The sequence below is a fragment of the Castor canadensis genome, chromosome 17 (genome assembly GCF_047511655.1).
Source record: "Castor canadensis chromosome 17, mCasCan1.hap1v2, whole genome shotgun sequence".
Classification (NCBI taxonomy): Eukaryota; Metazoa; Chordata; class Mammalia; order Rodentia; family Castoridae; genus Castor; species Castor canadensis.
This window is the reverse complement of record NC_133402.1, coordinates 24,218,706-24,244,118: the sequence shown is the minus strand read 5'-3', so window position 1 is coordinate 24,244,118 and position 25,413 is coordinate 24,218,706.

The window sequence follows — 25,413 nt, the reverse complement described above, 5'->3', positions numbered from 1 at the left end:
AATGGGACTGCATCAAGCTAAATAGCTTCTGTACAGCAAAGGAAACAGTTATCAGACTCAAGAGACAGCCCACAGAATGGGAGAAAACCTTTGCCAGCTACTCATCCAATAAGGGACTAACATCCAGAATCTACACAGACCTCAAACATTCAGCCCCCAAAGAGTCAATAACCCAATGAAGAAATGGGAACCTGAATTAAACAGGGAATTATCAAAAGAAAAGTTACAAATGTCCAGTAAATACATGAAGAAGTGGTTACAAAAGAGATTCAAATCTCTTTCACCCCAGTTAGAATGGCCATAATCAAGGGTAATAACAACAAATGCTGGTGTTAATGTAGTAAAACAGGTATTCTTGTACACTGCTAGTGGGAATGCAAATTAGTACAACCACTATGGAAGGCAGCATGGAGATTTCTTGAAAAACTAGAGCTAGAACTGCCATATGATCCAGTGATCTGCTACAGGCACAAGACAGGATAAAATAGAGACACCTGTACACCTATGCTCATTGCAGCACTATTCACAATAGCCAAGCTTTGGAAACAGCCCAGGTACCTTACAACTGATGAATGGATCAAGAAATTGTGGTATATATACACAATGAAGTATTACTCAGTCAGGAGGAATAATAACAAGGGGTTTGAAGGTAAATGGATGCAATAAGAGGACATCATGTTAAGTGAAGTAAGCCAGGATCAGCAGCACAAAAGTTATGTTTCCTCTCATACATGGAAGATAGATCCAAAGATAAACATATACACAAAAACAAACATGATTACATACAAACTCAGATATAGAACATGCTTCTAACAGTGGAACTATTCTAAGGAACTCAGGGAAAGAGGGAAAGGAAAAGAAAATGAGAGAGCATCAGTAATATCACATAACATAAGACTGAAGGAAGAGGATATAAGGATGTGTATTGAAAGCTGTTGAAAAATGATGTAGGTGAGAGCTAAAGGGGTAAGAGAGAGTAATGGAAGGTGTTTAAAGGCCCAAAGTAAAGTACACTCACAGTGGGTATACATTGAGACACCCCTTTGAATATCAACTTAAATATTAATAATGCAAACAAACTGTAAAATAGGTACAGTGCTTGTAGGGGGCTACTAGTGGGAAGGGGAAGGGTGAAGGAAGAAGATTAAGATGAAGGTATATTGTTGATAGACTTCATATAACTATGTGGAACAGAACTGAGAAATGTCTTGCAATTGCTTTAAGTGGTGTGGGGAGGGGGTTGTGGAGGAAAGATGATTGGAGTAATGTAAATAATGTATAATATAAGTCTAATCAGAATTGTCATGATGAATCCAGCCTGTGTAATGAATATATCCTAATAAAAATTTACTAAAAAAGAAATAATATTTTAAAAAGAAAATTTCACAAAAATCTCAACACATAGAGAAAGGCCATTTCTTGATGAATGAACTTTTTATTTCATTCTAAATATAGGTAGTACATTTAAGTATATACATTTCATTTTTATCCTTATTGAATCATACTACACACACTTACGTAATATGCTGTTTTTATTAAGCAATACCTTAGAAATGTTTCTATGACAAAAATATACAATTAACAGAATGGGTGACAGTAGTATAATTGTAATATACCATAATTATTAAAAATATTACATTATATATATATCAGTATAAAATTTCCATAAGATTTTCTTCTTCTTTAGGAAAATTTTTTAGAAACAGATTGCTGAATAAAATGCACATATTTCCCCATGTCTTTCACTATATATTTACTTCCAGAAAAGTATCAGTTTATACTGATGACAGATAAATGCCAAAGATATTGTATTTCAGCAAAATCCACAAATATTAAATATTTCTGTTTAAACTAACAAATGATAGTTTAAAGATACTTATCCCACTATTATTTGTTGCATTTATTTGATATGTAATGGTGTTTCATACATATATTTGTGTGCTTTTATTGGCCATGTGCATTTCTCAATCATGACTTTGTGTCACTTATGTATTTTAGGGGAGAGTTATCCATATTTCTTGTAGGTTTATGAAATATCTTCATACAATATAAAGATAATTTTTGATACATTATAAAGTATAAAATATTTTTCGCCTTACATATAATCAAATTCATCAACGTATTCCTCTGGAGTGTAATGTTTAGAAAACCTTGCTCTAGCCAAGACTATTCAGCTGTTACCCACTGTCTTTGTAATATCATCTAATTCATTCATTACTTTGGGATCTTAAACCAATCTCCAAAGTCCTTTGGTGCATTTTCATGAAAGAGAAACTGAACTATTTTTTGCCAAGTGTTTACTTTGTGTGACTATTTTAGCCATACATGAAAACTTTAATAACTAAATATTTATATCCATGTGACTCTGTTTCTGGACTTTCTATTCACTACCAGAATAAGAGCTTTAAATAAATTTAACTTTCATACTGCTGGTTGATCTTTGGATGAGCAAATTCTCCTTAATTGTTCTTCATTTGTGTAATTATCAGTTTCTTCTTTCCTTTAATCATATAATGTTTTGTTATGCTCAAAACTAATTTCATTACTGTCTAAAATAAATTGCTTTAAGCACACGCTGTCAGTTTCAGAAACATGGTCAACTGAAATACTGGTTGTATTGAACTTTCAAAACTCAAATGATCACTTTCTATCTCTTCACTGTTCATCTGTGCTCTTGGTAAAGTACTGTATTTATTTATCCTAATGTAAAGCAATCTGAGGGCTGGAGGCATGTCTCAAGCAATAGAGTGTCTGCCTACCACACACAGAGCACTGAGCTCTAATCCCAGTATTGGCCAAAAATATTTGGGTTGTTTTTCATTGTTAAATATGCTATCCTAATATTATGCTAGAATGCTATTATAATGAAATTTTGAATTGTGTTTTCTAGATGGTATAACTTATTTTAAATTGTTTGAAATGTTTTGTATAAAAATAAAATTTATTGTTTTCTTTTTAAAATTTTTTATTTTATCACTTTTACATTTACTTACATGTGTATACACTATTTGGGCCACCTCCCCCCATTCCTGCTTCCCAGCAGAACCTGTTCTTCCCTCTTGTTCTCTGACTTTGTTAAAGAGAAAACATAAGAGATAATAAGAACAACATAACATTTTGGCTAGTTTGACATAAAGATAGCTATACAGATTCCTAGTGTTGTTTCCTTTGCACATGCATATTACAACCCACATTGGTTCATTTCTACCAGATCTCTTCACTATTTCCTACTCCCCATCCCATAGTGGTCTCTGCCAGTTTAAGATTACTATATTCATTTCTAGACAGGGAGGACATCAACCACATTCAAGTTTTAAGTTTCCTTTCCTATCCTTATTTCTCCAATGTGCAGACTCCTCTTAGTGTGTAACCCATGTCCAACAATATTTCTGCATTCATGTTGGGTCTACAATGCATATATGAGGGAGAAAATGAGATTTTTAGCCTTCTGAGCCTGACCAACTTCACTTAGTTCCATTCACTTACCTGAAAATAACAAAATTTCATTCTTCTTTGTGGCTGAATAAAATTCCATTGTGTATAAATACCACATCTTCTTAATCCATTTGTTGGTAGTAGGCCATCTTGGCTGTTTCCATAGCTTGGCTATTGTGAATAATGCTGCAATGAACATGGGTATGCAGGTGCCTTTGTAATGACCTGAGTTGCATTACTTTGGGTATATCCTTAGGAGAGGTATTGCTGGATCATATGGCAGATCTATGTTTAGTTTTTTTAAGAAGCTGTCATATTGTTTTCCATAGGGGTTGTACTGGATTACATTCCCACTAACAGTGTATGAGGAATCCTTTTCCCCACATCCTTGCCAACATTTGTTGTTCATGGTGTTCTTGATGGTAGCAATTTTAACAGGGGTTAGTGTGGTTTTGATTTGCACTTCCTGTATGACCAGGAAAATTATTTTAAATGTTTCATATAAAAATGAAATGTATTGCTTTCTTATTTTCTTTTCTGTTATAAAACTTATTATCTGTTGTTCCAACCAGCTTTTAAAATTATCTTACTAAAGATTTTTAAAATTATCTTCTCTTTTTTAGAAAATGTAAATTATATAGCATACAAATAATTATACTTTTGTCTGTCCATTTAGGAAAATATTTATACCTTTATTCAGCTTTGTCTTGTTCAGCTGGAACTTGAAAAAGACCAGTAGGAATCAACATTCCCATTTTGTGTCACTATAAGTGAAATACCTGCAGTGTTTTACTTTCTTTTATAATCTTTTCTCAAAAGTACATTATAAATGTATTGCTTTTTTCTAATGAGTAAATAAATAAGATCTTTGAACATAGGTTTAAAATGTCTAATCTTATTGACATGATACAATTATATAGGCAATACACACATGTATATTACATATGTAATAATTTTCATAATTTGCACTGATGCATTGGCAAGTAAGTTAAAATTGGTGAGAACCAGAGCCTAATTATTTCAAATTGAATAATTTTATAAGATTTTTCAATTTTATTCATTTTTTGTTAGCATATATTAGTTATATAAAAGATTTTCATTTTGATATTTCTGCACATGCATACAATATACCACCATCAAATTCATCTTCTTTATCCCCCTCCTCGTCACCCTTCCCACTTCTTAAAACAATTCAACAGGTTTCATAGTTCTATTTTCATACTTGGGTATAAAGTAGTTCAACCATATTCTGTCTCCCTTCATCCTTTTCCTCCCACACATACCTGCCCCCCAAGTAGGACCTGTCTTAAATTCCTGTTTTTTGTCTAGATCCCATATATGAGAGACAGTATATGATATTCATCTTTCTCAATTGGCTTATTTCACTTAACATGCTGATGTCTAGTTCCATTCATTTTCTTGCAAATGATATCATTTTATTCTTCTTTATGACTGAGTAATATGCCACTGTGTATATATACATTTATCCATTCATCAGTTACTGGGCAACTAAGCAGATTTCCATATTGTGGCTATTGTGAACAGTGCTTTCACTTTCAAGTATATTGTGTGTCAGTTTGAAATAGAAGGCTTTGTTTATGAAAGTTTGCTTTTCTTTACAGGTTGATGTTTTTGATAAGAATAGATATTACACTTTAAAAATATATTCATATTGTATAATGTGAATGTGTTTTAAATCTCACAAAGTATAATATATAGAGCTATATTTATAAGGCCAAAACTATTCACTAACAAAGTTTCTTATGGATATTTCCTTTGTTCATAACAATTTTAAAGACCCACTCAATCTTTACCTGCAAAGCATGTTTCAGTTGCTCCTGAAGGGCTTTGTTCTCCATTTTCAGAGCATCTGCTTCTTTCTATGAAATAATAATAAAGTATTCATTTCTGTACTTTTAAAATTTATTTTATTTTTTTGGGGGGGGTGATAATGGTGTTTGAACTCAGGACTATGCACTTGCTAGACAGGTGTTCCACTACTTGACGCAAAAGGTCTCAAGATTTTCCAGCAGATGAACAATAGTTTGAAAAACACATTTAAAGTCTGCAGTTATGCTTCTGGTATATCAGAGAAAGGTCCTAGTAGACTACGTCACATATAACAACCATAAATTCTGAACAAGATCAATGTCAACACTGTTGGGCAACCAAGAGTAGGTGACAACTGAAGAAAGTGAAGAATACTGGGAACTCTCATTTTCAAGGTTTTTTTTTTAGCAATGCAGGGCACCTATTGCTGACAGAAAAATGGAGACTTTATAATTTACAAACCAGAGGACAAAGTTAAGGACAACTGTAGCCACAGTAAAGGTTTGGTAGAAGTCACACAAAGAAGAAAGCCAGAGAAAGGGAGCCCAATTTCCTTGTAATAATTACCGAAACCTCCCTATGATGTCAGACCATACATGCACAGAGAAGACTCCAAGCAGCTGAATAACAATGAAAAGAACTTTTAATAGATCCAAGATGGTGAATAAGAGAGGAAATCAGAATTCCTGAGCTCCATGATTTCAGAGACCACTTGGAGTCATAGTAGCTACATGTGGGTAATTCTTGTTCTTTTTACCAACTAAATAACTGCCAACACACAGGGTGCACATAAAATTCAAAGAATGACCATTAAAACAGCCTTTAATTACATAAAACAGCTGGGGAATCCCAGAGCTGCACAGCCTCTAAGGCGTTTCTGCCTTGGGAAAAGCCTCTGGCTATCCCCCCCCACTTTTTTTGCAAAAATGTAGAAGACAGGTGATCAAATAGAACTTAATTCTGCAATATTCTGGACCCCTAACCTGCGGAATGCTGGCATATGCCCTGCCAGCCTTGACCGAGTCCCAGTGATAGTCCACCTTGGGAAAAGCTGTCCACCATTTCTCTTCGCTAGCCTGGATCCAAATCTGTGTGAATCTGCAAACCCAACAGGTGAATGCCACACACCACACGTCCTCCTGGGAACATAATCCAGAGCAGCTCGTGGGCAGATTGCACCATCCCCCCCCGACAAAACTGCATAGTAGAGACAGTGAATGTAATTTACCACTGTCAGTGTTGGCAGGGTGAAATTCTGAACAAACTTCAGAAAGCAAGAGTGTAGTGAGGAGCCAACCTGTCAGAGTGAGAGTGTGGTGGATCACTGCTGAACTAATCTTGTGGGACAGTGGGTGGTGCACAAAACTGAATTGTCCCATCTTGTTGGGGTCAGAGTTGACCATCCAGAGTTGTGGCTGTGGAGTGACTCAGCTGCTGCCTGGCAAAAACAGCAATGTATTTGACCACCTTGGACAATATGGTAGTGAGCAATCAAAGACCTCAATTGCATCCTGCTTTGTGGCAGAAGGAATCAACTACTGCTTACAAGCCAGTCTTCTTGTGAGAACACTTCAGAGCTTCTGCCTGCACCAGATGGACTATCAGACTGAAAAAAACCCAGCTGATTCACCCTAATCTGCCTGACAAAAGAGGGGTAGCATCCTTCTCCACACAGCCCAGAATACCAACCTTGAGAAGAGACAGGGACCCTGAGAAAGCCCCAGTCATAAGTGCCACTACCTGGATTTGGTACCAAAGGAGTAAGTCCGGAACTTTAGCCAAATTGATTTTATTTTTCTTTGTTGTTGATGATTGCTTTTTTTAATTACTTGATTCCAATTTTCAATTTTGTTCTTCTTATTTTTTTCCTTCTTTTTTAGTAATTTAAATTTTATTACTATTTTCTTATCTCTATTCTTACTCCCTTCACTTTCTCTCTTTCTCTTGTGCTATTGTCCGTTGTTCTCCCCCCAAATTTTTTCTCCCCCTTTTCATCCATTCCTGCTCCCTAACTTCAGCTCCCCCTCCTTGCCTTCTCCTACTTTTCACCCCATTATCCTTCCCTTCTCCATACTTACTACCCACTGATTAGTCTATCATACCAACCCTACACACACCCATCCCTCTGCAACCTCTGACATAAGCACTCTCCACCACAACTGAACTACATCCAAACACACACAAGGGTTCTAAAACTCTATAGTCCCACATCTCCTTCCCCCTCACCCCATCCTTCTTTCTGCCCCCTTTTGTGGCACACATTTTCAATTTACCCAAGTATTTATCTCTACTCAAACAACCATTGCCACACCTTCCCCCAATTTCCACTGTTTGTAGATATTATCATTATCTACATAATATGTAAACTCATCTAGCATTGAACTTGTGCATTTGTTACAGCTAATTTACACTTCCAGGCCAGGGAAAGAAATAGCACATCAACCTAGCTAATGACTAAGCCAGTCACAACACAGTAAATTAAGTTAAGGGAAAGATAACAAATGATTAAAACCCCAACTAGGCAATCAATAGCATAACAGCACAGCCCAAAATAGAAGCACGAAGAGAAGAAGAAGGCAAGGAAATTCTACCCCTCAAAAGACTAAAACTTCTATAGAAGATTTAGTGGGGAATGAAGAAAATGAATATCCAGTTCCTGACCCCAACTGGATGATGATGTCTATGGCCAATGAGCTCAATGTCAACCATAAAAATTTCTCAAAGAGGAAAGTATACATGAGCTCTTTGAGAAACTCATGGAGAAGCCACAAGAGATGGATAAACAGAATGAACATAATGAACTCAAAGAATATTAAGACAATACAAATAAAAAAACTTTAGAAGAAAGAAACCACTAAATGAACTCAGAGAGTTCACTAAATGAACTCAACAAACTTCAAAGTGAAACAAAGAAGACTATAAAAAAAGATATGAAATAAGGAAGGCAGCACAAGATATGAAAGAGGAGTTCAACAAGGATATGGAAAACCTCAGAAAAAAGGATCAAGCAGAAATCCTGGAAATAAAATCTTCTTTAAATTTAATAAAAATACAGTGGAAAGCAACCCCAGCAGACTAGAACAAGTAGAAGACAGAATCTCAGAGCTCAAAGACAAAACAGATATTAAAGAAAAAAACACCACTCTTAGACAAAAGACTCAAGAGCTACAAAAGGAATATGCAAGATCTCAGCAACTCCAACAAAAAGACCAAATATTTGAATAATGGGCATCAAAAAAGTGAAGAGACCAAGTGCCTGCTAAGTGTCTGACATTGACCAAGGCACAGCTCCTCTGTGACTGAGTCACTCACTAGCTTCTGTGTGAACCCCAGCCCCTAGACCCTGGCTCATCTCCCACCTAACTCTTGGCTATTCAAATGATGGGAGAGGCAAAGCTTAGGAAGATGAAAGGTGACTAATTCAGAAGACAAGAGAGCTCTTTAAAGACAGAATTTAAGGAAGCAGGAAATACTTAATGAGGAAGCAGAATATCATTCAAAGTTCTGATCTGGGAATAGAAAACCAATTACATTCAACACTTCCATGGGTCCACAACAAGGATCCACAACAAGCCCCAGGATTCTCTGGGTTCTGGCTGTAGACATTCTGAAGCACAGACATAGGAACTCTGTGTAGACAAAGCTTAGTTAACTTGCATGATGACTTGGTTGATGTTAAGAAAACATGTGCTGAAGAAGGCGAATAGAGGGTGGAAGCAGAAAGTGTGCTTCCTAAAGTAAAATCTTGGAGAGATCCTGGAGATACATATTACAGGAAAAACCACCAAGAAGAGGCAAAACATTGACTCCTCCACACACCTAGCCTGCGCATAGCATTCCCACTCCACATTAAACGGAGAAACTAGGAGGGCTCCCACACCACCAGACACCAGTGCCCAGACCATTTGGGAAGACACAGATGACAAGGTGAGCTAAGTGGCACGTGGTACTCCCACAGACAATCCTGGGCCAGATCAAGATAGCCCCCTGGAAAGACCGACCCCTACCCAGGGAAAAAAGACAAACTGCATAATAAACAACAACAAAAAAGACATGTAGCAAAGAGAGCAGGGAGCCCTGAGTGCTGAAGGGGGAGAGGGGCAATACCCCATGGAACTCTAAATAAACAAGCTGACAGAAGAGGGCAGGAGTGGCATCCGTCCAGCAACCAAGAGCTGGAAAGCTTGTAAAAGCAGCAGTTAGAGGAAAACTCCACAGGAGAGGGGGGAAGGCCCACTTCCCACGTGAACTGTAAATAAACACACAGGCCAGAGAAAGCAGGTGTAGCACCACCACCCCCATGCCCAGGACAACTCTAAATAAACAAAGCCTGCGGGACTAGGTGAATGTTAAGCTCACTCCTGAGATCTGCATAAATAAAGCCTGCAGCAATAGCTGCCTGACAGTAGAGGGCAGGAGAGCTGCAGCCTCAGACAGACATTCACAAAGCTGTCCCCAGACTCCTTTTTTTAATCTCTCTTCCTTTGATGAGACAACAACCAAACTACACCTGCATGCTGAAAAACTTACTGAAACTGTATTGCATTTGAACTTGGGACACTTTTTGGTGTTTTGTTTCTTTTTTTTATTTTTATTTTTTTGGTTTTTTTCCCCTTTGATGAGACAATGACAGAACTACTTCTGAGATAACATCTCCAGGATTGGAGGCTGGGGGACTAACACCAAAATTATTAAGACTAAAACTTTATTGCATTTTAACTTGGAGATTTTTATTTTATTTTATTTTATTTTATTTTATTTTATTATTATTTTTTTCAATCCTCTCTCTGTGTCTCTAATGCCTGTTTAGCTTACTGCTGATTAGTACACTATCTCTCCCTGTTTACATCTTTGAAACTTTTGTTTGTTTGTTTGTTTTTGCTTGTTTCTTTGTTTTTCACTTTTCTTTACCTTCTTTGCTTTCCCTCTCCTCTCACCCTTCCATTCTAAATATCACCATTGTTATTATTACAAGCTAGAAAATACTTAATTGCACACAGTACAGGGACAATAACAATACTGAGGGCAAAGATCGGAAGACAGAAAAAATAGGGAAACCAGTTTCCCCACAGCAAAAAATAAGTACAGGAACCAGAGGGAAATGAAGAAAACAGATACTCAGACCCAGACTCCAACAAAATGAAGGTAAACTATGCCAAAGAACCTAATGAAGCCCACAAGAATAATCTCAAAGAAGAAATCCTACAAGTAATCAATGAGAATTTTATAGAGATGGTATTGGATATGATCAACCAAAATGTACAGGAGACATTCAAGAAATTCCAAGACAACAAAAATGGGGAATTTGAGAAAGCACAAGAAGAAATAAAAGAAACCATAGAAGCACTGTATAAACACCAAAGTGAAACAAAGAACATGATTAATAAAGAGATAAATGAACTCAGGACATAAATAGACAACATTAAAGAGGAAATGACTCAGGACATGGAAAACCTCAGAAAAAAGAATGAAACAGAAATGGAAAACTAAATGGAAGGCTAATCCAGAAGAATAGACCAAGCAGAAGAAAGAATCTCAGAACTCAAAAATGAAATCGTAATTAAAGAAAAAACCAAAGAACTATTAGTGAAACAACTCAAGACCTGTGGAAAAAAAATGCAAGAACTCACCAACTCCATCAAAAGAACAAACATAAGAATCATGGGCATTGAAGAAGGAGAGGAGGTACAAGCAAAGGGAATCCATAATATATTCAACAAAATAACAGAAAATTTCCCAAATCTAGAGAAATCTATTCCCATAAGATGCAAGAGGCTTCCTGAATACCAAACAGACCAGACCAAAATAGATCTACCCCATGGCATATTATCATTAAAACAACAAATACAGAGACCCAAGAAAGAATAATGAAGGCTGTAAGAGAGATAAAACAAATAACATACAAAGGTAAACCCATCAAAATCACAGCAGACTTCTCAACAGAAACATTAAAAGCAAGAAGAGCTTGAGGTGAGATTATCCAGGCAATGAATGAAAATCACTTCAACCCCAGGATACACTACCCAGCAAAACTATCATTCAAAATAGATGGAGCAATAAAAGTCTTCCAGATAAGCAGAAACTAAAACAATATGTGACCACAAAGCCACCACTACGAAAGATTCTTCAAGGTATTCTGCACACAGAAAGTGAAACCCAACATAACCTTGAAAGGGCAGGCAGCACCAAATTACAGGAAAAGAAAAAAAGCAAGAAAGTAGAGAGTAACCTCAACTTAGGTACAAACAATCAAACCTTCAAACAACTAAGACAACTAAATAACAGGAATTACCACATACCTATCAGCACTAACACTTAATGTTAATGGACTTAATTCCCCCATTAAAAGGCATCACTTGACAAATTGGATTAAAAAGGAAGATCCAACAATTTGTTGCTTACAGGACACCCATCTCACCTACAGAAATAAGCACAGGCTTAGAATGAAAGGCTGGAAGAAAATTTACCAAGCCAATGGCCCCTGAAAACAGGCAGGAGTAGCAATACTTATCTCTGACAAAGTAGACTTCAAACCTACATTGATCAAATGAGATAAAGAAGGATATTCCATACTATAAAAAGGGGAAATAGACCAAAAGGAAATAATAATTATCAACCTATATGCACCCAATGTCAATGCACCCAATTTCATCAAACATACCATGAAGGACCTAAAAGCATATATTAATTCCAACCCATTGGTCGTGGGAGACTTTAACACCCCATTATCATCAATAGATTGGTCATCCAAACAAAAAATCAATAAAGAAATCCTAGATTTAAAATATACAATAGATCAAATGGACCTAGCTGATATCTACAGAACATTTCATCCAACTTCTACACAATATACATTCTTCTCAACAGCCCATGGAACCTTCTCTAAAATAGATCATATCTAAGGGCACAAAGCAAGCCTCAGCAAATATAAGAAAATTGAAATTATCCCATGCATTCTATCTGATAACAATGTGATGAAACCAGAACTCAACAATAAAAGTAAGACAAAACCTTGAAAACAGCTAGAAACTGAATAATTCATTGCTTAATAAACAATGGGTCATTGATGAAATAAAAGGAAATTTTAAAGTTCCTAGAATTCAATGAAAATGAAAACACAACCTACCAGAATCTATGGGACACAGCAAAAGCAGTCCTGAGAGGAAAATTTATAGCCATGAGTGCATATAGTAAAAAGACTGAAAGATCCCAAATCAATGACCTAATGATACATCTCAAACTCCTAGAAAAACAAGAACAAGCAAATCCCAAAACAAATGGAAGGAGAAAAATAATAAAAACAAGAGCTGAAATCAATGAAATAGAAACCAAAAAAACCATACAAAGAATTAATGGAACAAAAGGTTGGTTCTTTGAAAAAGTAAACAAGATAAACAGACCCCTGGCAAACCTGACTAAAATGAGGAGAAAAAAACCCAAATTAGCAAAATCAGGAATGCAAAAGCGGAGATAACAACAAGCACCATCAAAATCCAGGAAATCATCAGAGACTACTTTGAGAACCTATATTCAAATAAATTGGAAAAATCTTAAAGCAATGGACAGATTTCTAGATACATATGATCATCCAAAACTGAACCAAGAGGATATTAATAAACTGAATAGATCTATAACACAAAATGAAATTGAAGCAGCAATCAAGACTCTCCCTAAAAAAGTCCAGGACCTGATGGATTCTCTGCTGAATTCTATCAGACCTTTAAAGAAGACCTGACACCAACCCACCTTAAACTGTTGCACTAAATAGAAAGGGAAAGAAAACTGCCTAACAAATTTTATGCAGCCAGTATTACACTTATCCCAAAACCAGGCAAAGACAACACCAAAAAGGAGAACTATAGGCCAATCTCCTTAATGAACATTGATGCAAAAATCCTCAATAAAATAATGGCAAACTGAATTCAACAGCACATCAAAAAGATCATTCACCATGACCAAGTAGGGTTCATCCCAAGAATGCAGGGGTGGTTCAACATGCAAAAATCAATAAACATAATAAACCACATTAATAGAAGCAAAGACAAAAACCACTTGATCAACTCAATGGCTGCAACAAAAGCCTTTGATAAGATCCAATACAATTTCATGATAAAAGCTCTAAGAACACTTGGAATAGAGGGAAAGTACCTCAATATTATAAAAGCTATATATGACAAACCTACAGCCAGCATTATACTTAATGGAGAAAAAAACTGAAACCATTCCCTCTAAAATCAGGAATGAGACAAGGATGCCCACTATCTCCACTCCTATTCAACATAGTACTGGAATTCCTAGCCAAAGCAATTAGGCAAGAAGAAGGAATAAAAGGAATACAAACAGGTCAAGAAACTGTCAAAACATCCCTATTTGCACATGACATGATACCATACCTTAAAGACCCAAAAAACTCTCCTCAAAAGCTCCTAGACACCATCAATAGCTATAGCAAAGTAGCAGGATATAAAATCAACATAGAAAAATCATTAGCATTTCTATACACTAATAATGAACAAACTGAGAAATAATATATGAAAACAATTACATTTACAACAGCCTCAAAAAAATCAAATACCTAGGTGTGAACCTAACAAAGGATGTGAAAGACTTCTACAAGGAAGAAAGAGATTGAGGAAGACTATAGAAAGTGGAGAGATCTCCTATGCTCATGGATTGGTAGAATAAACATAGTAAAAATGTCTATACTTCCAAAAGTAACGTACATGTTTAATGCAATTCCCATCAAAATTCCAATGACATTTATTAAAGAGATTGAAAAACCTACCATTAAATTTATTTGGAAACACAAGAGGCTACGAATAGCCAAGGCAATATTCACTCAAAAGAACAATGCTGGTGGTATCACGATACCCAACTACAAACTATATTACAAAGCAGTAGCAGTAAAAACAGACATGAAGACCAGTGGAACAGAATAGAGAACATGGATATGACCCACACAACTATAACCAACTGACATTTGACAAAGGCACTAAAAATATATGATGGAGAAAAGACAGCCTCTTCAACATAAACTGCTGGGAAAACTGGTTAGCAGTCTGCAAAAAACTGAAAGTAGATCCATGTTTATAACCCTAGGCCAATATTAACTCAAAATGGATCATGGATCTTAATATCAGACTCCAATCTCTAAAGATGGTACAGGAAAGAGTAGGAAATACTTTGGAACTAATAGGTATAGGCAAAGACTTTCTGAACAGAACCCCAGAAGCTCAGCAATTAAGAGACAGCATAGATAAGTAGGACTTCATAAAACCAAAATGCTTCTGCTCAACAAAAGAAATGGTCTTTAAACTGAAGAGACCACCCACAGAGTGGGAGAAAATATTTGCCAGCTACACATCAGATAAAGGACTGATAACCAAAACATATAGGGAACTCAAAAAACTAAATTCTCCCAAAATTAATGAACCAATAAAGAAATGGGCAAGTGAACTAAACAGAACTTTCTCAAAAGAAGAAATTCCAATGGCCAAAAAGCACTCGAAAAAATGCTCACCATCTCTAGCAATAAAGGAAATGCAAATTAAAACCACACTAAGATTCCACCTCACCCCTGTTAGGATAGCCATCACTAGCAACACCACTAACAACAGGTGTTGATGAGGATGTGGGGATAAAGGAACACTTTTACACTGCTTGTGGGAATGCAAACTAGTGCAACCACTCTGGAAAAAAATTTGGAGGCTTCTTAAAAATCTAAACATAGATTTACCATATTATTCAGCAATATCACTCTTAGGGATAAACCCAAAAGAATGTGACTCAGGTTACTCCAGAGGCACTTGCACGTGCATGTTTATTGTTGCATTATTCACAATAGCCAAGTTATAGAAACAGCCAAGAGGCCCCACTACTGACGAATGGATTAAGAAAATATGGCATTCTACACAATGGAATTTTATGCAGCCATGAAGAAGAATGAAATGTTATCATTCACAAGTAAATGAATGGAACTGGAGAACATAATTCTGAATGAGGTTAGCCTGTCCCAAAAGATCAAAAATCATATGTTCTCCCTCATATGCGACATTAGATCAAGGGCAAACACAACAAGGACATTGGACTTCAATTACATGATAAAGCAATGGCACCCAAGGGAGGTATGTGGATAGGTAAAACACCTAAAAAACTAGATAGCATTTGTTGCCCTTCATTCAGATAAACTAATGCAGATACTTTAAAGTGACAGAGGCCAATAGGAGAAGAGAACCAGGAACAAGAGAAAAGGTTAGTTCATGAAGAATTAATTTAGACGGTAACACACATGCACAGGAAAGCAATGCAAGTCAGCCCCCTGTATAGCTATCTTTATCTCAACCTGCAAAAACCCTTGGCCCTTCCTATTATTGCTTATACTCTCTCTTCAACAAAATTAGAGATAAGGGCAAAATAGTTTCTGCCTGATAGCAAGAGAGTAGGGCAGGAGAGGGAGGGGGAGGGGCTAAGGGAGGGGGTGGGAGGATGGTAGAAGAAATGGCCCAAACATTGTATGCATATATGAATAAAAGAAAAAAATGAGAAAATAGATCACGAGATAAGGAGATTGGGTCCCAGTTAAACCACTAGACTGTCCAGATCCATTTACTCAAATTTTACATCAAAGAAAAATAATATTTTATTGTTTATATCATGAATTACATACATTCTGTTTATATAGCACCCTAGCCTGTATCCTAATAAAGATATAGAAAATAAAAGGTAAGGTAATAATGGAAAAAATTCTAGACAATTCAATTTTTTACATAGAGGGCAGAGAGAAGTGGAAGCATGAGGAGGAGGAGGAAGAAGGGGATAAAGAAAGGAAAGGAGATAAAGATGCAGAGAGGAAGTGGGAAGAGGAGATATAAAGTGTGGAGGAGGAGGAAAGGAGAGGAGAGAACAGGATAGGTGAAGGAGGGGAGGAGAGGGGAGAAGGGAGGGGAGGGGAGGGGAGAGGAGAGGAGAGTCTTCCTGACTTTGGTAGATTATGAATGACCATAATCTCTTTGTAGTAGTTCCCATCAATGGAGGAATTTATTTCCTTACTCCTTGAAACTTAACTAGTTTGTTGCTGTTCTTGCCAAAACAATACAATGGCACTATGTGGAACTATGTGAGGTCTGAGCTTAGGCTTCAAGAGAGCTTTCAGCTGTCTTTTATTCTCTTCCTACTAGGAATCCTTCTAGACCCCACCTAAGGCTGGCCCCCTAAAGGATAGAGTAGAAGGAGGCCTCACTTGTATCTTAGCTGGAACCTCAGGCAAATGAGTAAAACTGTTTTAGACCACCCACCTCACAGAAACCTGCACAGAGGAAAGAACTATCCAACCCCTAAAGGAAGCAATGGATCTGCCATTTCAAGTTACTGAGTTTTGAAGGACTTTTGATATTTGAGAAAAGATAACTAATGCATCTAGCAATCATAAATTTCATTGTTTTATATCATTAGGAAATCTGAAAAACTTGAGTATTTTTATATATTTACATAAATGGCTGCCAATTATCCACCCCACCTCTGAATGTATCCTACTTCTCCCATCAAATATGAACTGTCCTGATGACTTCCTTACAGAATATGATGAAATAACTCCAAGGACTTCCAATTCCATTTTGTAAGAACTTTGTTGTTTTTCTTTTGGCCACTTGGGTTGCAGTTACCATTCATGAAGTTTGGGCTAAACTAAGAAATAATGGCACAGCAGACATGTGAGAGAAACTATCATGGATAATTCCAGAGCCAGTAGAGTTCCAGATGAATGTAGCCAAACAAAAGACTTCAGCCAAAATAACATTGAAAGCAGACACTCTGATCAGCTGGGCTCAGAAATCCATGAATTAGTTCTAAGTCATTAAGTTTGGCATTAGCTTGATATTAAATGATAGGCATACCTGGAAAGCAGGTGACAACAACCACAAAAATCTAAAATATTTGGCATTGGCTCAGGGTCCAACAGGTGAGTTGAAGCTGCCAAGGTGGAAAAGACTAATAGTGGAGAACAGAAATGAAGTAAGAAGGCTATGATAAGATTCTGGACTTTAAGCCAAGTGCAGGATGCAAAGAAACATTAGAAGAACAAAGTGAGTACATGTTGCAGGCAAGATAAATACTAATAAATGGTCAAGAGGAAAGATTACAGGAGTATTTCCAAAAAAATGACTGTCTGGCCTGGTGAAGTGGCTCAAGTAGTAGAGCATCTGCCAAGCAAAAAATTGACTATCTGGAATTTGCCCTATCCCCATATGCCCAGGCCACTCCTACCATCAAGACATGGAGTCTGATTGCCTTCCCCTTGAGTCTGGGCTGGCCACATTACTTGGTTTAACCAATAAAATTTGGCAAAAATGATACTCTCATGCCACTAAACACTGGCCTGAAGAGATCTTACAATTCCTGCTTTTCATCTGGCAAGTCCAAGCTCTTATGTAAGATTCAGGGATTCACTACTGACTGATGGTTTGGTATATGAGAGAGAAACAGTAAGCTTTCAGCCTTTTGAGACAATGAGGAAGTCAGCTTAAGCATTGTACAGCTAAATGAGACCACATCAGTAACCATACCTGGTGCAGTATGAAGATGAGTAACCACTCAGCTGATTCCAGCCAACAGGCAAATCAGTGAGTCAATTAATCATTGACTTAGCAAACCTTGAGCTTTTGAGGTTGCTTGTTATGCAACAGTTGAGAGCTGCAACAAACAAAAACTCAAAACTTTTAAAACATCCAAAAATTAGAGAATTTAAATTTTGCAAAAAGATAAGCAAGCAAGGAAGAGCTAAAACATGTTTGAAACAAAGAAAACTGCAGTACCTATGAAACACAAAGTTCTGTAAAGTGAAAAATGTGCAGCCTGGACAGTGTTTACTATTTCAACTAAGGGTAAATGAAAGTAAATGAAAAAGAAATTACAGAAAAAAGAGGAAATTCATAAAGATAAGGCTGAACATAATTAAATAGAAAATAAATGATAAGAGAAACAAAATATAAAAGAGTACAACAGATAAATAAACCCCAAAACGGGTTAACTGAAAAGAGCTGCAATATATACTCCCCTGATGAATCTGAGGAAAGGAAAGAATGGAAAGCAAAATGAAAAATTTTGCAAGTGGAAAACAACACAAGGTAATAATAAGAAGTTCAATAAGAAGATAGACATTTTGGAGGAGAAAACAAATGGAAATCTTGGAAAGGAAAATCTCAATAAGTAAAGTAATAACTCATTGAAAGTCACACAATTTTCTACATCAAGTAGAATAAAAAATTTCAGGCTTGAAGATGAGGTTGATAAAATAGAATATTTAGACTATAGTAAAGACAAAGAAATAATGAACAGGGTATGAAAGACTTACGGGACATGGTTCAAAGACCAAACCTACTCAGTTTTGGAGGTGAATAAAGTGCTGAAGAACAGACTACAAGCACAGTAAATGAATTTGGTAAAATAATAGCAGGAAAATTTCCAAATTTTGGGATAGCTATGTGTATCTAGGTATGAGAGGCATTTAGAATCCCAAACAGATATGTCCAGAAAACAACCTCCCCATACCACATAGAGTACACTTCAAGAAATAATATTGAAAGATCAGAGAGAGAACAAGAGAGAGAGAGAAAAGCAACATTATCTTTATAAGACAAATTCATCAGACTAAGCATAGATTTCTCAAGAGAAATTATAAAGGTCAGAAGCCTTCATAAAGATTGTTTTGAGCATCCAAAGAAAATAGCTGCAAACCTTTGCCACTATATTTAGCAAAGTTATTCTTCAGAATCAAAGGATAAATACACATCTTCAAATGTAATCATAAACTAAAAGAATTCATGACCACTATGCCAATGTTACAGATGATAAGGAACCCTATAGACAGAAGAGGAACATAAACACAACACAAGAGCACAACAATTAATTTTGTAAGTCCCATCAAAAGAATAGATAAACCCATGAGAACTAGGGAAGAACAAAAAAGAAGAAAAAAAAGTCACAAATGAGTACATACCTTTCTATTACAAGCCTAAATGTAATGATCTTAACTATCCAGCTAAAAGACACAAACTAACAGAATGGATTTCTTAAAAATGATTCAACTATTTGCTACCTATAAGAAAAACACCTCACTAGCAAAGATATACACAGACTGAAATGAAAGGATGGGATATAATATACTAAGAAAATGGAATCCAGAAGGAAGCAGAAGTACCTCTACTCATATCTGATAAAGCAAACTTCAAGCCAAAGTTAGAAGAGACAAGAAGGTCTCTACATAGGGGTAAAGGGAAAAATACATGAAGAGGGTATAGTGATGGTAAACATATATGTATGCAATGTTGGTGCACACAACTTCATAAAACAAACACTACTAGACATAAAGGGACAACTGAGGCCAAATACAATAATAGTGAATGACTTCAATACCCCCTACTCCTGCCAATGGATATGTCATCCAGACAAGAAAATAAACAAAGTAATGTCTAGGTAAACCAGATGGACTTAACAATCATCTGCAGAATGTTCCATTTAACAAATGCAAATGCACATCCTTTTCAGCAACTCATGGATATTTCTACAAACATGATCACATTTTAGGCCATAAAGCAAGTCGTAAACAAATATAAAAAAGTTGAAATAATTTCTCTGTATACAATGTGCAACAAACTTAAAAACTAAAGCCCTGTATGACTTAATAAAATATTTTATAAGTGAATATAAAATAATACTGCTTCTTTTGCTCATGTGTACATGAGAAGCAAAACTGAGTAACCTTTCCTACTATAGCAATCTGAGCACAAAAAAGAGAGCCTTGAGTGCAGTTTAATTTCAACTACTATTTGTTTTCTAACACTAAATTAACCATTTTTTAACTCTCCCTGATCTCTATAAAATTGCCTAGATATTCATGGTTCCTATATACTGTTGGGGGAAGGAGATTAATCTTTTAAATTTCTTATTAAATTCATAAACATTCTCTTCAGAAAAAAATATTCCTACCCAGAAATTCTCTTTAAATTCAGCAATAATTTTAAAGGACATTATCCTAAAAAATTAATACCAGATAATTGTACATTTTAATTTACTATCTCAATTGGCACTCTCATTTTCCCAAATTAAAGTTAAGTTCTTGAATCAGTGACTAGTGTACAATGGTTAACTCCAGCCATTCACTGAGATGGGTGGTACAATTTTATGGTAGTTGATAAGAAATTAATTTGTAGCAAAAAAATAAGTATTCCAAAGCTAATTAAACTAATGGCTACTTCTATTCTCTTATTGGATCACCTAAATCATCTTGGGCTATCCTGACTCCCCACATGCTGTTCTTTTTTCCATGATATTGCTTGCAATGAGTAAAGCATACTGATTTTCATAATCTTAATATTAAATACATATGGTTTTATCATTTTACTTTTCAAAACATGATAGGAGAAGTCAACCAGCAAAAAGACAGATTTTAGGAGGAATTTTAGTACACACACACTCATAGATATGTATGGCTGCTGTAGACACACATAGACATGTAGGCAATCATATTCATACAATATTAACATTGCCTGTATATATACTTACCAGAGCACTTATTCATCAAATATAGATTTATAGGGATTCCTCAAAAAGTAAAAAGAGAAGTACTGTATCATCCACCAATTTCACTGCAGGGCATGTACCAAAAGCAGATGAAATCCTTATACCAAAATATACTTCCATGTCCACATTTATTGCAGCACTATTCATGGTAGACAAAATATGGAATCAACCTAGATGCCCTCTAAAGATGAATGGACAAATAAAATGTGGCATATTTCCTCTATGGAACACTACACAGCAATGAAATCTTGTCATTTGCAGTAAAATGGATGCACCATAATGGATAGTATTATGTGGATTAAAACAAGCTGGACAGAAAAACATAAATACCATAAGTATTCACTCATTTAAGTTAACCAATAAATCAACCAGCAGGCATGTAGAATGGAACGGTGGTCACTAGAGATAAGGAAGAGTAAGAGGTAAGGAAATGGAAAGAAATGAAGAGGGAAATTTTAGGGACTGGTAAGGGTTCTGGGGGAGGAAAGAAGGGTAGATAGTAGAAGGGTGGGTGGACCCAATGCATGATGTGTGGATTTGTGGAACTATCACAGTGAAGCTCAGTAATGTGTACAATTAATATGTTAATAATTATAAAATGAGTTGACTCACAGAGAGTGCATTAACTTGAACTTGAAGCAAATCTTCTTTTGTTTTAAGCTCTCTGGCTGGAGATATCTTTCTGTAATTAAAATTATTTTAAATGTATCATAATGTTTCAAAAGGCATTTTGAATTGCAAAGGAATAAAATGCTTTAAAGGAAATTTGTAATTTTTAAAAACAAATGATAAATAATTTAGTTTAAATTATAAGCAATTTAATAAAAATTTCTCAAGCTAAAGTCTCGTTGCTATGATTAAAATGTGAAGTGACTGAGATTTTTCCATGTATATTAGCCATTTTTTTCCTGTGATCATTTTTCTTCTCACAGTTAAAGTTCAAATAATTTGTACAATGAATCTCTTTTCAGAATTTGTAGCACTCTACAAAGAGTGAATTCATATTTTCTTTTTAAGCTACCTTTTAATTAAGTATTTGATCAAAAATATTCAAAATATAATTATTATTTTATAATAATACTGATGAAAATATTCACTTAATGCAGCCACATTACTGTAATTCATACACATAAAATAAGTAACTGCTTTTATGACAGTAAGTACAATTAAGAACTACCTAGAAAAGAACATATTCTGAGATTTGATTTGGGGAATTAGCAAATTACAATGAATTGACTAGATAATTAAGGAACCAATATAAATCCCTTTTGTCCCTGGAATCAAATACTTAATTCTGCTTACTGATTCCTGAGCTTCTTATGGTTCACTCTCCTCTAATGCTTTTCTAGTTTTTTGTTCTTTCCGTTTTGCATTTTCCCAGAATCATATCCTGATCAGCTTATAAAACTGTGTGTGTGGCTAATTTAATGTGCAAAAAACCTAAGGTATACTTATGTGATATTAAATTGTTTGTAAATGATAAGATATGTATTCACAAGGGAGAAAAAGATTATCATGTACTTTTATGCCTTACCGTTCTGACTCCTCAGATTTTCCCTTATCTCTTGTCTTCTCTGTTTTACCAATTTTCTGTGTTCGATCTCTTTTACTTGTGGACTTTGCTTTCTGTGTAATTTTATATAAGACAGAAATAAATGGTTAAGGGCACAGTAAATTATAGGGAAATGTATGAAAATATACATTGCTATTCCATTTTACTCTGAGAGTCACTATGCTATGTTTCAAAGAAATGATCTAAAAAACAGTTAAATAAAACTAATGATGAAGCAAACTGGTTTTCAACTGTTCCTTATTGAATGTAAGTTGTATATATGATAATAGGTATTGAAATAAATTCCTCTGATAATTTATAGTCAGTTCCTGTGTAATGTGCCCTATGACATGAAAGTCACCTTGATGTGCAAACATGTAATAAAATCTGCACAATGTGAAAAGGGAAATGGGTTAGAAGCATATCACAGAAAACATCATCAACATTAGCATTTTAAAGAGTAGATGCAGTAGTATTATGTAGTTTTACACAGCTCAGTAATTTAGAACATGCAACTATTATCAGAAAATATATCCCTTTTTCTTGAAAAGAAGAAAGCATGCTTATGGAAGGGAGCATGGGACATGTCACAGCTTATAGATAAGGTTGCGATGAGGGTTATATGAAATTGAATTATAAAACTGTAGCACCAGCTGTAGGCTGGTGTGGTGTTTCATATACAAGAGCAATCAAGGTAGTTGGTAAAAGATGCTTCGCTAGTGGTTTTTGTAGATAAAGCAGTACACAAGCACATGTGAAACTCAAAGTACATTCAAATACTTTGAAATTGTTTTGGAACAATTTGCATTTCAAAACAGTTTTTTAGATGCTGAGGATGAAACCTAGGGCTTCATGCTTGCTGGCAGGTGAAATAACACTGAGCTTTATTCTCTCAAACAAATATAGTAGAACTGAACATAAGTTTTTAAAGCATTCTCATCTTTTTGTCATAGGATCTCACTGTATTGCCCAGGATGTCCTTGACCTCTGTGTTCCTCTTGTCTCTATCTCCTGAGAGCTAGGATTACAGGCATGTACCACAATGCCAAGCTAAAGTATTCTTGAACTACTATATAGAACCACCTTACTTTATTTGAGAAGGTAGAGAAAAAATTAACTGTTAGCTTATTGGAAATTTCAAATTTGCCTCAGACCAGGAACCTATTAGGTCATTAGGTGTTTATATTTCACACCAAAATTGTAAGGGACAACAAATATATTACAGCAGCAAGCTTACAAGATTAACTGAAGGGAAATAATTCCTCAAAAATATAGGAGATAATTATAGTAATGAATGAGTTTAATGACAACTGTCATATCTTGAAATAATCTTTGAATTTAAGTATGAACTTTTGGAGATTTTTCAATCAATGAACAATAAAATAATGAGATGTGGGAAAAGACAAAAAAATAAGGGACTATATAATAATGAGCTGTAGGAAGACTTCAAGGTCTCAAGTGTACTTAATTGGAGTTTTTGATGCAAAGGGAAGGTAGAGGAAGAGAATAAATATTTGTGCAAATAATGGCAGAGATTTTTTTCAAAATTGATGAAAATTATATATGACTAAACCACAAAAAAACAGAGAACTACCACAAGACACATCATAACCAAACTATTTAAAAGAGGTTATAAAAAAATGAAAAACAGAAAAATGAGAAAATCAGATTATATGAAAGAATAAGGAAGAGAGCAAAATTATTGTCAGAAACAGTGCAAACCAAAGCCAGGAGGTCATCACTAGAAATGATGACTGACTGTTTTGCTGAATGTCATGCACCAATTACCAAGTCCAAGGATGCACTCTAAACATTGTGCCTTGGCAGTGGAATCACTGAGGAAAACACAACTGCCAAGCCCTGGCTCAAACAAGGCTTTCTTTATACAGAAAAGAAACAGTAATGCTTTAATAGAGAGCATCGAGCTCCATGGGAAGCTGGTTGCTTGGTAGTCCAGACAGAGAAATTGGAGATGGCATCTCTCTCCTGCTACAGAAGATAGACTAAGCATCCTCCAGTGAAGAGTTTGTAATACCAAATCTGCCAAATCTGGGGGACAAATGTGAGGATCATTGAGGGAAATGCTTGATCAAAACAGGGAAGCACTCTTTCATTCTAAAATGGAAAGATATTCCCATAGGAGGTTCTAGGCCTAGGACAATCTGTGTGGGTTCTTTTACCTAATGGAAAACAAGACTTCTAGGCCCAAGGCCCACTCTTATGGGGCAGGAAGAAGTCAAAAGACTGCATGTACAAGGTTGATTTCCCAACACTTGCAATGTGGTTAAATAGAAAAAAGAGTCTTTGTTATTCCCTAAATCTTGAAAAATGTAAATAGCTTCTAGCAATCAAAATCACAATATGTTTGGGGTTATAAATGGCTGACAAATTTTACTTTTGTAAAGCTTCTTACATGTTTGGTGATGTAATATAATTTGAAGACAGATTGTGAAATGGATCAAAGACATGATGTAAGACCAAAAACTTTGAAACTACCAAAGAAAACAGGGAAAATACTTTAAGATATAGCCATAGTCAACAAATGAGATTGCATCAAATTAAAAACCTTCTGCACTGCAAAGGAAACAATTACCAGAGCAAACAGACAGCCTAAAGTGTGGAGAACAATCCTTGACAGTTCTTCACCTGACAAGAGATTAACATCCAGGATATATAGATAACTCAAAAACTAAACACCAAAAGAATAAATAATCCGACAGTAAATGGATAAAAAATGACTACAAATGTTCAACACACACTTAAAACACTTGAAAAAGTTTTAACACCTTTAGCCATTAGAGATATGCAAATCAAAACCCTACTGAGATTCTGTCTGAGCCCAGTCGGAATGGCTATTATCAAAGACTTATAAAGCATAGAACAACAAGTGCTGGTGAGATATTTCTGAGAAAAATGAAACTTTATACATTGGGTACTATGGAAATCAGTATAGAGCTCCTCATAATATTGTAAGATCTAGCTATACCACTCCTGGGTATACACCAAAAATAATTAAAATC